At 40.7% G+C, this 14,209-nt stretch overlaps 1 protein-coding gene across 1 annotated transcript in view; it reads right to left on the bottom strand.

Moving 5' to 3' along the window:
• LOC126416571 (5'-AMP-activated protein kinase subunit beta-1) overlaps window positions 1–6,577 on the bottom strand; it is a 64,053-nt gene extending 57,476 nt beyond the window's left edge. The window contains exon 1 of the mRNA XM_050084319.1: window positions 6,278–6,577. The gene's annotated coding sequence lies outside the window, so the exon portion shown is untranslated. The remainder of the gene's footprint in view (window positions 1–6,277) is intronic.
• Between the last annotated feature and the right edge of the window lie 7,632 nt (window positions 6,578–14,209).

Here is a 14,209-nt window from a genome sequence, read left to right as displayed (position 1 = left end):
AAGCCTGTGGATAGGACTGAAACTTCTGTGGGGCTGAGGACTTTGGTGGAAAGATTAACAACAGTGTTCTGGGGTTGTTTCGGGTCTGGATTTATTTGGACATTGGCAGGGAGTTTTGGGGGATAGGGCAAATTGCAAAGGTCAGCTCGGCAGTCCAGCCTGGACTTTCCATTGTTAGAGATTACTATATAGCTCACAATAACTGATGATGTTGGGTGTAAGTGTTGCTCTGAGAAGAACAGCTGGCACAGGAGAAGGAAGTTGCTGCAAGCTGCATCAAACCTATCAGAAAATTAGTGGAAAAAAACCCTCACCAAATAGGTTTCGAACAAAAGATTAGTGTATAATCCTAAGCAACATTCACATTATGAGTGCTAGAACTTAGGCTACAATGAGATATTTTAACATTATTTATAGGTTTGTGTTCAAAACTCAGTAGTACACCTCACTGATGATAAAAGAGTCTACTCCAATTTGCAAGCTGGCAATAGATCAAACCCTTGCTTAAATAATACTGCACATCTTCATTCTAATGTTAGGTTACATAAATTTTCACTTGATGGATATTGATGGATATCACAGAACCCATTAAAATTTCAACTTTAACTGTACTATATGAACTTTCAGTTATTTCCATGGAACCACTTGATCCTCATGCTGATGCATTAATGCACCAATTGTAAGACTATTTGTGGTGAAAAATAAAACATAAGCACAATCAAGTTTACATAAGTGTGAATAAGTTCATGCACCTTCACCCTAAGAGGCTAAAATCTAAATGAATACAGAATCTTTTAACTATCTAACTACATCCACCATGTTAAGGATTTAAGAATAAATGAAATAACTGAATGAAGAATTATTCAGCAGATTGAATCCTGTGTAACTGTGGAGGACAACTAACCTCCTACCAGATACTACATGTGCACAATGCACTTCCTCTGGTATAGAATGTAATATTTACTGTGTGAATGCTATCAGAAGAGTAGTTTCATTTACTTCAATTTATGAGTACGGTTCTCTATTTCCCTTTCTACATTTTAATGCATAGGGGTCCATTAAAACTTTGTAAGTAGACTTTCTTGGGATAGTTTGCATCTATCTTCATGTGTGTGCCAGTTCAGTATATTCAGGGTTTTCATGTCTCCACTTCAGGTAAAACAAACCTGTGGTTGTCCTTCTCTGTATATGTTCAATATTCCTGTTAGACCTGTTTGGTATTGGTCCCAACATTCTAGCAACATTCTAGGATGAGTCACACGAGTGTTTCGTAAGTCATCTCCTTTGCAGACCAACTGCATTACCCAAGTATTCTATCAATTAACTGAAGTCTGGTACCTGCTTTACCTACAACTAAGCCTATGTGATGATTCCATTTCATATCCCCAAAAACGGTTACATCCAGGTACTGGTATAAGTTGACTGATTCCAGTTATTATTCATTGATACTGAAGTCAGAAGATGCTAGATTTTTTTGTTTTATGAACTGCACAATTTTACATTTCTGATCACTTAAGGCAGGCTGTCAATCTTTGCACAACTTTGAAATTTTCTCAAGCTGTGACTGAATAATTTGCGCAACTTTTTCCTCACAGTACTTCATTACAGACAACCATACCATTTGTGAAAAGTTTGACAATGTTCTTGAACAGCAAGAGTCCCAGTAGGCCTACACTTCTCAGCAGAACACCTGCAGTTAACTCTACATCTGTCAACGACTCTCCATCTCATAACATGCTGCATCCTCCCTACAAAGAAATCCTCACAAATTTCACTTGACACACTAAGTGATCACATTTTCAATAAAAATCATAAGTGTGGTAATGAGTCGAATGGTTTTCATAAATCAAAAAATAGTATATGTACTTGATTGCTGGCTTTTCATGTGAGAAAAGTGCAAAATATATTACGGACAATATTAATAGTAACCTCAGACTTTTTGCCAATGATGCAGTTATCTATAATGAAGTATTGTCAGAAAGAAGTTGATAAAATATTCAGTCAAACCTTGATAAGATTTCAAAGTGATGCATAGATAGGCAAGTTGCTTAAATGTTCAAAAATGTAAAACTCTGAGCTTCAGAAATATAAAAAGCATAGTATCCTGTAACTATAATGTCAATGAGTCATAGTTGGAATCGACCAACTGAAACTAATACCTGGGTGTAACACTTTGTAGGCATATGAAATGGAATGATCACATAGCCCCAGTTGTGGATGGAGCAGGTGTAGGCTTCATTTTATTGACAGAATACTTGGGAAGTGCAATTAGTCTACAATCAGATTGCTCACAAATCACTCGTGCTATCTGTTCTAGAATACTGCTCAAGTGTGTGGGAGCCATACCAAATAGAACCAACAGAGGATATTGAACACACAGAGAGAATGGCAGCATGAATGGTCACATTTTTTCGACCCATAGGAAAGTGTTACAGAGATTCTGAAGAAATAACCCCAAAAAAATCTACTAATCGAGTTTCAAGAACAGGTTTTAAATGTACAAATCTAGGAATGTATTTCAACCCTCTACATATTGCCCACATAGGGATCACGAGCATAAGATTAGAATAATTACTGCGCGCGTACTCACCCACCCACACACACACACACACACACACACACACACACACACACACACACACACACACACAGAGAGAGAGGCAATCATTCTTCCACACTGTGTGAATGGAATGGGAAGGAACCCTAATAACTGGTACAATGAGGCATATGCTTTGCCATTCACTTCACAGTTGTTTGCAGAGAATAAATGTAGATGTAGATGGTCAATGTTTTTGGAAAATGTGCTGGTTTACATGTAGGAGGTCCTTTTGTTTGAGAAGCTTCTTTACATTTGAGTTCAGAATATGTTTTAAGATGTACAACAAACAGATGCCAAGGATATTACACAGTAGTTTTGTGGATCACTTCTACCCTTCTTGTAGAAGTGTGTGACCTATGGTTTCTTCCAATTAGTGGGCATGATTTTTTGTTTGCTGAATCCTCAGTGTATTATGGTTAAAAGAGAGCCTAACTCGGCTTCAAATTCAGTATAGCTCTGGTAGAGTTTCCATCAAGCCCTCGAACTTTGCTCAGTTTTTGTGATTTGAGCCGTTTCTCAACACCACTGATGGTATATATGTATTACTGATCTTTGCAGTGATACAAGAATCAAATTGAGGCAATACCCCTGGATTTTAATTTGTGAACGAACATCTGAGAACTGAGTTCAGCATTACTGCTTGTGCTTTGCTACCCTCAATATCAGTTCCTGTCTCATCTGTGAATGTCTGGACACTAACTTTGGCATCACTAACAGCTTTTACACATGATCTGAATCTTTTTGAATTTTGTGAGTGATCCTTTAATATTCCTCATATAATTAAATTTTCCCCAAGACATTTAAGTCTCATCTTTATCTACAATACTGCTGGAAGCAAAAAGATCTCGGTTCAAGTCCCGGACATGGCACAAATTTTAATTCATATCTGCAGATTCCAACATTATCCTTTAATATTCAGCTACACTAGTCACTGAAGGCTAAAATCATAATCTACTGAGAGCCAAAGGTGTCCCATTCAGCATGTCCTTTATCTATAGTCCTATTATGCAGTACTTTATGTTTCTTTACAATGACCATATACCATGGAGGGTCCCTATCATCATCAACTGTTCTTCTGTGTATGTACACTCATCAGCCAGAACTTTATGACCTCCTACCTACTAGCCAGTATGTTCATTTTCGCCATGGATAGCAGTGATGACATATCATGGCATGGAAGCAATGAGGCCTTGATAGGTCACTGGAGGGAGTTGGCATCACATCTGCACAACAAGTCACATAGGCCCTAATTCCCATAAATTTTGTGGAGGGGATCAATGAGCTCTGACATCACATCCAATCACATCCCAGATGTGTTCGATCAGGATCTGATCTGGCATGTTGGTGAATGAGTACATCAACTGGAACTTGCTACTGTGTTCCCCAAACCACTCCATCGCACTCCTGGCCTTGAGACATGGCACATTATCTTGCTGAAAAACGCCACTGCAGTCAAGAAGCATTATCATAATGAAGGGGTTTACACATTTGTGCCCTCCCGTCAGCATGATAGGCCCTAAAGATGGTATCATTATTCATTAGACTGTGCAATGTTCTGCCACTGCACCAACGTCCAATTCTGAAGGTCAAGTGCACATTTCGGCCATGGTTGCTGATGTCATCAGCTGTGGAGGCCCATCGTTAGGAGTATTCTGTGCACTCTGTCTTCAGATGCACTTGTAAACTGCCCAGGCGTTTAAGTCTGATGTTAGTTCCATCACAGTTCACCACCTACTCTGTTTTACCAGTCTGCCCAGCCTACAGGACGACTGATTGCTGCACTCTGTAAGTCACATAACAGTCACTGAGTGTACCCACTTTCCGAATGGAAGGTAACCTGATGAAAATTCGCATCTTCAAAAGGGTATGTGCAGTGTCTATCAAACTAACAGTTTAATAAGGTAGCAAAACACTAATAATGGTTCTTTACATAAGAAAGGGAAAACTGATAGAAGCCAGCCCCAGGGTAGATTAGTTTCGGTTTCGGAGAAATGTAGGAACACAAGAGGCAATACTGAGCCTACAAATTACCTTAGTTAAGGAAAGAAAAACCTACACTTGTAAAATTAGAGAAAGCTTTTGACTGGAATACTCTCTTACAACTTGTACAGAAACCAGATAGTAGTTATGAGTCAAGGGGCATAAAGGGAAGCAGTGGCTGAGAAGAGAGTGAGACAGGGTTGTACTCCATCCCCGATGTTATTCAATTGGTACATCGAAAAAGCAGAAAGAAAACAAAAGAAAAATTTGGAGTGGAAATTATAGCTCAGGGAGAAGAACTAAAAACATTGAGTTTTGCCAATGACACTGTAATTCTGTCAGAGACAGTAAAGGACTTGGAAGATCAGTTGAATGGAATGGACAGTGTCCTGAAAGGAGAATATAAGACAAACATCAATGAAAGCAAGACAAAGATAATGGAATGTAGTCAAATTAAATCAGGTGATACTGAGGGAATTAGATTAGCAAATGACAAACATAAGGCAGTAGGTATGTTTTGCTATTTGGACAGCAAAATGATGGCCAAAGTAGAGAGGATATTAAATGTAGACTAGCAATAGCAACAACAGCACTTCTGAAGAAAGGAATTTGTTAACACTTAATATAGACTTAAATGTTAGGAAGTTTTTTCAGAAGACATTTGTCTGGAGTGCAGCCATATATGAAATTGAAACCTGGATGATAAACAGTTTACACAAGAGGAGAATAGAAACTTTTGAAATGAGGTGCTGCAGAAGAATGCTAATAATTAGATGGGTAGATCACATAACTAATCAGGAGGTAATGAACAGAACTTGAGATACAATAAATCTTTGACATAAGACACAACTTGACTAAAAGAAGGGATCAGTTGATAGGACACTTTTTGAGACATCAAGGAATCACCAACTCAGTGAGTGTGCATGGAGGGGGGAGGGGGGTAAAAATTGAAGGAAGGTCAAAAAATGAATTAAGTAAGAAGACTCAGAAGGCTGTAACAGTTATTTGGAGATGAAGAGTGTCGCACAGTACCATACAGTGTAGCATGGAGAGCTGCATCAAACCAGTCTTAGCACAGAAGACCACAACAAAAACAGCAGCAGCACCATGAAAACTATTCTTTTAAACGCGAGTCTCGGCTCTTCTCCAGAGCTAAATGTTTCAAGTTCCTTACTGAGACACAGGGCTACCAGTACTGCTTCTTTATCTAGTTTGCTGAATATACAGATTCTTCTGCCTGTTGCAGTTGCGCTTTTGTACGTTGGTACTAGCTGTTTGTACATTACAGTAATAGAGGCGTTGAGGATATTTTTTCTGGTCTCTGAATTCTCTCAATAGTATAGGCACTCTTCATTATCTTTTTCTTGATCTATCTGCACTACTGTTATCATAAAACATTACGTTCTTTTACAAATACAGTAAGTTAGTCATTGGATATCACGACTCTTTCGCACTTTTTTTTGCTTGATAATATATTTCACTTTAAGGCTGTTTAGCATCAATTTTTTCGTGCGATTAAAAATCATGCAGAATGTAACAACGACTTTGTCAAGGTTCAATAATGAAATATAATGCTACTCTTACACGAGTTTTTCCTCAGTCAAATGATCAGAAACGCCTCCAACAGAAATTAAAAAATCAAAACTATTTTAATAAATGTGGATACATGCGTGGTTCTAAAACAGTAAGGAAACTCACTCTGTTTATGTCCTCTCGAAGATGTCAAGACCTTCTGATTGTCTTCGACGTTTTCACAGATGAAACGTCAAAATATTTTATGTCATTGTCAACACTTAAGAAGCACCCATTAATAAGGCTCACAACCAGATTTTAACGCTAGAACCACTTGCGCGCATTACGCCGTACACTACTTACAGCAGGTAATAAACACACAGGCGTATCAAACAGCTGACTTGAAATCGTAGCCTTGTAAAGCTGAGTATGCGAAAGATCTGCCATCTTCTGACCTAAGATTACTTTTTAATTTTTCTGATTTATTTGTTTAAAGAACGATAATTTAAATACCACAAAAGCTTAAATCTGGCAAGTTATATTACGTTCCCTACACGAAAATGATTTCAACTTAATTGATAGCCAGAGTTAACCGAGGAACGACATCCCAGATTAGCAAATCCTCAATTTGTGGATCGTTTCTTTCAATTCATTAGTAATATATTTATCAATCAATCGGGTACAAGACATAGATGTTTGATGTCAGTTAAGATAGCAGTGTACTTTGGTTCATGGTTGAGACGTCTGTACAGAACTTCACGGGCACAGACAGTTTGTAAGTTGGCATGACAGTGCGCGCAAATGTGATGGTGTTGTGTTGATCGCATTTATGTACACTTTCAGTGACGCTATGTTTGTTATAGACATTTGAATTGACATGAAGGTTACTATTAAAAGTAAGACCTACGCTTTAATTTAATAGTCGGTGATTATTTACCTAATAATGAACAAACATATCAAATGTTTACATTTGTGAAAGTCATGTGTCTTGTCATTAGCGACATTTATGAAATGAGATAATAAGTCATTCCTGGCTCGCAGTAACCCGAATTGTCTGTAACATTACAGCTTATAAAGCAACATTTATGTCTTTCTTTGTCGCTTGGTTCAGACTCTGAATCAACTGTCAGATACAGTAAAATCTATATTTCTGCGTGCGCGGTACAGCTATTCGAAAGGGAAAAAAACAATACAACACAATTCGGGCTACATAGTAAATGTGGATTAAACAAGGTTTACGTTTCTTAGTCGTATTTATACTAATGTTCATTTATTTTCACTGGAATAGATGCTTAATGTGTGGTAAAGGCCTTGCTACCCATAGCTTTATGGAGAGTAGATAATACAACTTTAGAATTTTGTTGAAGTCATGACACAGCCATTATTACAGTTAATCAGAGTTTACCTTGACAAAACAATCCATTATTTCCTCAAATGTTGGAAAACTGTACAGTTCTATTAGGAAACGGTGTTTTACCGAAACGCCTACTTCATAGACTTCTTCTGCAAACCACTGAAATGTACATAGGAAAGGGTACTTAACCCTTGTACCAGATACTAATGTTTGTTTCTGTTCCATTCAAGTAAGTCGCCGCAGATGAAGAACTGATAATTATTTCTATCCCCACGACAATGAGTCTACTCTTGACATCATAGTCCCTTCTTGAGTGATATGGAGGAGGTTGTAGTATATTATCAGATTCCACAATAATTCTCTCTAGCACTTTTTAATTAGGCTTCTGTGGGACATTGTCTTACCTACAAATATTGGGGAGCTCAGGCTTTTCAGCATTTCAGTGACTCTCCAATGGAAAGAAACATTTGTGCTGCCCTTGTATGTATACATTTAATATCTACTGTTAATCCTGTTTGGTATGGGTCCCAGTCACATGAGCAATACTGTGAGATGGGTCAGATGTATGTCTTGTAAACATTCTCCTTTGTAGGCTGAGTGCAGTTTTCCAGTATCTTACCACTGAACTAAAGTCTTCCACATGTTTTATCTATGACTGAACCTTTGTGATCATTCAGTTTTGAACCCCCACACATTGTTGCATCCCAGTATTTGTAAGATTTGGCTATTCCAGTTGTGATGTGTTGGTATAGTACGCATAGGAGTCTATGTTTTGCATAATTCACATTTTTACATTTCAGAATATTTAAAGCAAATTGCTAATTTTTGCACTACTTTGGAATCTTATCAATATTTGTCAGAAATTTTGTGCAGCTGTCCCTTTGATGGGCCAAAGGCTGCAGTGTGTGTCGCAAACCAACATCCACTGACTTATACCTGCAAGCTGACAGCTGCCATCCCACAGTGCAAAAGTTAATGGAGTTTCAAAGACATTAATCCATGTAGCACACACACACATTGTCAGGCCAACTTAATTTGGCATTAGAAATAGAGCTTCTACAATTAGACTTCTGCAAAAATGTATACACGGTCAAACAGATTCCAAAGCCATTCAGCCATTTCCCCTGCCACATGGTAGAGAGAAGCAAGGTGAAGCAAAGACTGTGGCTTACCTGCCCTGTGTGGGATCTATTCCTGCCAAGATTAACAGGATTCTCAAGAAGCATAATATCAAGTGTGTATTCCATTCACCTACCAAATAAACAGTGAAATGTGAAAGATGACCTTGGTTTAGGAAAACAAGTAATTTATAATATGTCTTGTCAGTGTGGCATGTTGTACATATGCCAAACAACTTGGACAATGGACATCAGATGCCAAGAACATCAGAGGCGCACCCAGATGAGGCAGGAAACTAAATCAGCTAATGCCAAGCACTGTCTGGAACTTAATCATACCATTATCTATGAAAAAAACAAGGATTCTATCACAGGCACCCAGATACTGGGACAGTGTTAGAAGGCAATCAATAAAGATAAAGATGGCGAAAACCTAATGAATCCTGATACTGCTTTGTATCAACCCAGCAAAACCTTGGATCCTGCATTGGAGTTGCTAAAAATCCAATGTTGTAGCAGAACTGAAGAAGAAGAAGAAGAAGAACTGGTGATAAGAGCTTGGAAAACAAACCCCAGACCATGTACCATGAGCACCATAAGAAGAATGGAATGCCAGATCGCTTTCGGGCACACTGAACCGAAAACAGATCCCCATCTCGTGGCTATTCTCTCCATACCAAAGACTGAATGTCTCAAAGATGACTGTAGTGGGAATGGGACACAGATGGAGTACTAGAACCGACTGTAGAGGTGGCCTGCAAAAAAATGGAATTCCAGCTCATGGTCAGGCACACCAGACCGAAGACAGAACATCTCAGGACGTTTGTAGTGGAGATGTACCACCCAAGAACCTACCAGGGAGTGGGAGAAGTAGTAGGCAATAAATATTGGACCCCTTTCACTTGGCTGTAACATCCTCAGGTAACACCTGATGCACTGATATTGGCAGAATACCCAACACCTCAGGATGTCAACAGATCACCAGAAAACCATGAACAATTACAATTTATCTCCGTGATTGTATTGTTCCACGGCTTTCAAGATGTCACATGAGAAAATTAAAAGTTTGGCTTAATGTAATAGATGTATTCGGAATCCAAGCTAGTTGGCATGGAGGCAGCCATTCTGCTTGAGGTATCTCAATATGTTTGAGCTTAGAATGTGTTTTAAGAGTGTACAACTGATGAATGTTGGTAATATTGGATGGTAGTTTTGTGAATCTCTTTCATTACTCTTCTTGGGGACAAGTGTGTCCTCAGTTTTTTCCAACTACTTTGCACAGTTTTTGTTCACGTTATTGACGGTATGTTACAGTAAAATGAGGGTAAATTTAATTGTAAATTCTGTATAGAGCCTGATAGGGATTACATTTGACTCTGGCTTCATTCAGTTTTAGCAATCTGTGCCCTTCCCAAATATCTATATCACTGACCTTTGCATTACTGTGAGAATTAAACTTTTGCGGTACACCTGTATCTTCCTGTGAAAAGGAAATTTGAAAACGGAGTTCAGCACTTCTGCTTCTGCTTGTGCTTTGCTAGCACCATTTTTCTAAACTTGATCCAAAGTTCTTCTTCATGCTCATGCCCGGAGCTAAAGGTTTAGAGTTCTTTATTGCAATATGTCACCAGTACTTCTTTGTCTACTTTACTGGACATTTCGTTTGTGATTTTAGACACTCATTTTCTACCAGTCTGGAATTCTTCTACTCTTCGTTCTTCACTATATGGTCCTCACTGTAAGGTTTGACCTGCTCTTTCTCTTCCAAATTTTACAGAAGTGCGGATTGTGCAGGGAAGGTTGCCCAATATGGTGTATATTCTATCTTTTGTTCCTATATCTCTTTCAACCTGTCCTGCAAAGGTACTACACCCAAAACCCAGCATGGTAGCCATTCCATTATGTGGTGGATCATCAAGTACCTGCATCGTGGTAGCCGATATCCATGCAAGGATCACACTGTTGGTGCTGAGCTTGAAACCCCTCACATTCTAAGGAGTAAGCGCCCACCGTGCCTGGGGCTCGGGCACTCCAGACACTGGTTTACTGGCCAGGTAACTGTTGTTGCTGGGTGGTGCCCATGAGGAAACCCCTCGTTCGGAGTGTGTTACACCATGAAGTCAATTAAACTTTCTTCCAGAGAGATATATGACCCAAAAATGTTTCTTCCCCTGGCTATTGCATGAGAGGAACATAGGCTCAGAGACAAGGGGAGAAATGCTCCCTCCTTCCCCAATACTTAGGTTGTTATAGGACCCGTGGGGATTCCTTTTTGAGTACAAAGCCACTGTTCGTTGTTGAACACCTCGAGGACATGTTTGGGGAAGTAGGGGCGATTTCAAAACTGAAAAGTGGCTCTGTTCTGATTAAAATGGCCTCACCTCCTCAGTCATGGGCACTCCTCACCTTTGACAAACTCAGTGACATTCCTGTAATATGGTACAGGGTAGCGTATTCCAGTGTGATCTCCTTTCATAGACCAGTGACAAGTTGCTGCGGGGTGCGCATTTTGTCCATTATGTCCAGTGGTGACCAAAGGATAATTGAGTTGATAATGGAGCCCTCATGTGGCCTTTGCAAGTGACACTTTGTCTGGAAAAGTCAAGTTGATGGTGTGTGTGTTGATGTGACGAGAAGCCTTATGTTCCCCTCTCATGCAGTGCTACAAAAGGATGAGATTCAGGCAGATGTCTTTTTACTGCAGTGCTATCTCAGTCTGTAGAGTTTGTTGATATCCGTTGCACATGAACACTTGGGGCCCATATGACCCTAGTTGCTTTTTCGCCCTAAAACAAAACAAAACAAAAACAACACACGAACACTCCTTGTGCACCTAGCCCCATCTTTATCAGCTGTAGGGAGAATCATTCCTTCTGTTCATCGTACCACACCATCCTCCAAAGAGAAAAGAAATTACAAGACTCTTGACAAATTCATATATCAAGACACCAAGAAGAAATATGATCATTTACATCCTACACATGTGATGATGACATATGCTGTGGCTACGACGATATCATCCCCTCTAGCGATTGTACCATCAGGTCTTCTATGTCAGGCCCTCTGTGCCACTTGTCTACATCTGTTCCCCTGGTGGTTGGGGCCCTTCCTCCTACTGCTTCCACCACACGACCCTTGGTGGCATTGACTCTCCACCCCCCCCCCCCACCCCCACCCCCCACCCCTCCCCACCCCCTCAGGGATGTCAGTCCCCAACCCAATCCCCGGCTGGAGAAGCAACAACCTCCCCTGGTTGCTCTTACCAGGGACAGGGCCCTCAGACTGCTCTCTTCTCAAGAACCTTCTGATCTGCAACCAGCTGCCAGCCAGTGGGGTTTTATGACTTTATGTTCCTCCTCTATCTCAGAAATTGGGGCAAACAAGTCCTCGCAGGTAATGAATTCATCCAAGGAGGAGGAGGAGGTGATTCTGGTGGCCCCTGTGCCACCGATTGCTTCCCATTCCGACTCTTACTCTGAGGCAGCATTCCTGATGGCCCCAGTGGATCTGTAGGCCCCACTCATCTCACTTCAGAACCAATGTGCACTGATTGCCATAGCCTCAAACCTGTGGCAGCAGGCAGGCCCAGAGGCATAACCTGTCTCCTGGCCCCTTTATGCTCCCATAAGATACTGATAGCATGCTTCTTCAGTGGAATTGTAGATGTTTTTTCCACTACCTGGCTGAGTTATCATTTCTCTTATGTCTTTCCCCTACTTTTTGTATCGTCTTTGAGGAAACTTGGCTCCTAGCAATGTGGATCCCTACCCTCTGTGGCTCTCGGGGTAAGTTTTAAGAACCGCGGTGAGTATGAAAGAGTGTCAGGTGATGTTTGCATGTACGTTATGGACTCTGTCTACAATGAACATGTGCCACTTAGTATGACTTTTGAGGCTGTGGCTGTTCATGTGAGAACATCTCTGGAATTGCTGTAATGTGTACCTCCCTCCTGACAGTGAAGTGTCTCAGAATGTATTGTCTGCACTGTTTTCTTAGTACCCCCACCCTTCCAAATATTTGGTAATTTCAAAACCCATAATCCATTTTGGAGTGGAACAATGACTACTGGCTGCAGTAAAGCTATTGAAAACTTGCTCACAGAGTTCGATTTTTGCCTCTTGAATACTGGTGTTCCCAGACACATCAGTGTCACATAGAGGTCTTATTTGGCCATTGATTTTTCCATTTGCAATCCAGGTGTTCTCCTTCCTTCCATTGGAGAGTCCAAAATGACGTGACAGTGATCATTTTCTGATCGTCCTAACCCTCCCTCAATGTCACTTGCCTGGGCATCCATCTAGATGGACCCCCAATGAAGTTGATTGGGATGTCTCCATCTTTACTGTCACCTTTAGCTCTCTGTCACATCAATGCAACTGTCCATAGTGTAACTGCAGCCATTCTGTCAGCAGATGACTTATCAATCCCATATTCCTTGGGACCTCCCAATCGAAAGGCAGTATCTTGGAGAACCCCTGAAATTGCTGCAGCTCTTAGAAAATGCAGATGGGCTCTTCAACGCCGTAACAGACATCTGTCAATGGAGCGTCTCACTGCCTTTACGGCTTTGTGCCAAGGTCCACCACATTGTAAAACGGCAGAAATGATAATGCTGGAAATGGTATGTTGCTACCATTGAACCCTGTGCCCTGACACGACTCCAAAGCCATACTGTATCCACAGCCAAATGCTCAAACACTTATTGGTGGAGTGCCAACATCATGTCCACACCATTTTCATCTGTATCTGAAGTGATGGTTAGTTCCTATCTCAGCAGCAAGAAAGCGTGATAGTCCCTGTACTGAAAGTGGGTAAACACCCCCTTAAGATGGAAAGCTATCTCTCTGCAAGCTGCTTGAATGTATGGTGCACCAGTGGCTATGTTGGTATCTTGAGTCTCAGGGTCTTTTGGCTCCGTCCCTGTGTGGTGTTAGCCATGACTGTTCTTATGCTGACAATTTGGCCTGCCTGGAGTCTGCTATCTGCTTAGCTTTTGCCCAGTGTCAACACTTTATTGGCTGTCTTCTACTTGCAAAAAGGCTTATGACATCACATGGCGTGACAACATCCTCATTACCCTATGCGAGTGGGGTCTCTGGGATCCACTCCAGATTTTTGTCTGGAATTTCTTGTCACACTGTACATTCCAGGTTAAAGAAGGTACTTCACACAGTACCCCACTTACACAAAAGAACGCAGTTCTACAGGGCTCTGTAATGAGTATGCCCCTTTGTCTAGTGGCTATCAATGGTCTGGTTGCAGCTGTGGTGTCATCCTTCCTGTATGCCAAAGATTTTGCATTTACTATTGCTCCTCAATGGTGGATGGTGCTGAACGCTGGCTGCAGGGTGCCTGCAGAGGACATATTCCTGATGTTTCACCCATGGCTTCTGGTTTTCAGCCACCAAGACAAGAATTATACACTTTTGTTGCCATTGTACTGTCCATCCACACTCATAACTCTGACTCGATGAGCAGTTGCTCAACATGGTGGCATCTTATCGCTTTTTGGGAGTGGTCTTCAATGCCTATTTGTAGTGACTTACTGATCTTCACCAGCTTAAGTGAAAATACTCTTCACACATTAATACTCTTTGGTGTCGCAGTAACAGGAGCTGGGTCACAGACCACTCTATACTCTTGCAT

The sequence above is a fragment of the Schistocerca serialis genome, chromosome 8 (genome assembly GCF_023864345.2).
Source record: "Schistocerca serialis cubense isolate TAMUIC-IGC-003099 chromosome 8, iqSchSeri2.2, whole genome shotgun sequence".
NCBI lineage: Eukaryota > Metazoa > Arthropoda > Insecta > Orthoptera > Acrididae > Schistocerca > Schistocerca serialis.
The sequence above is the reverse complement of the archived record's forward strand: the minus strand, read 5'-3'. Positions and strand labels throughout refer to the sequence as shown.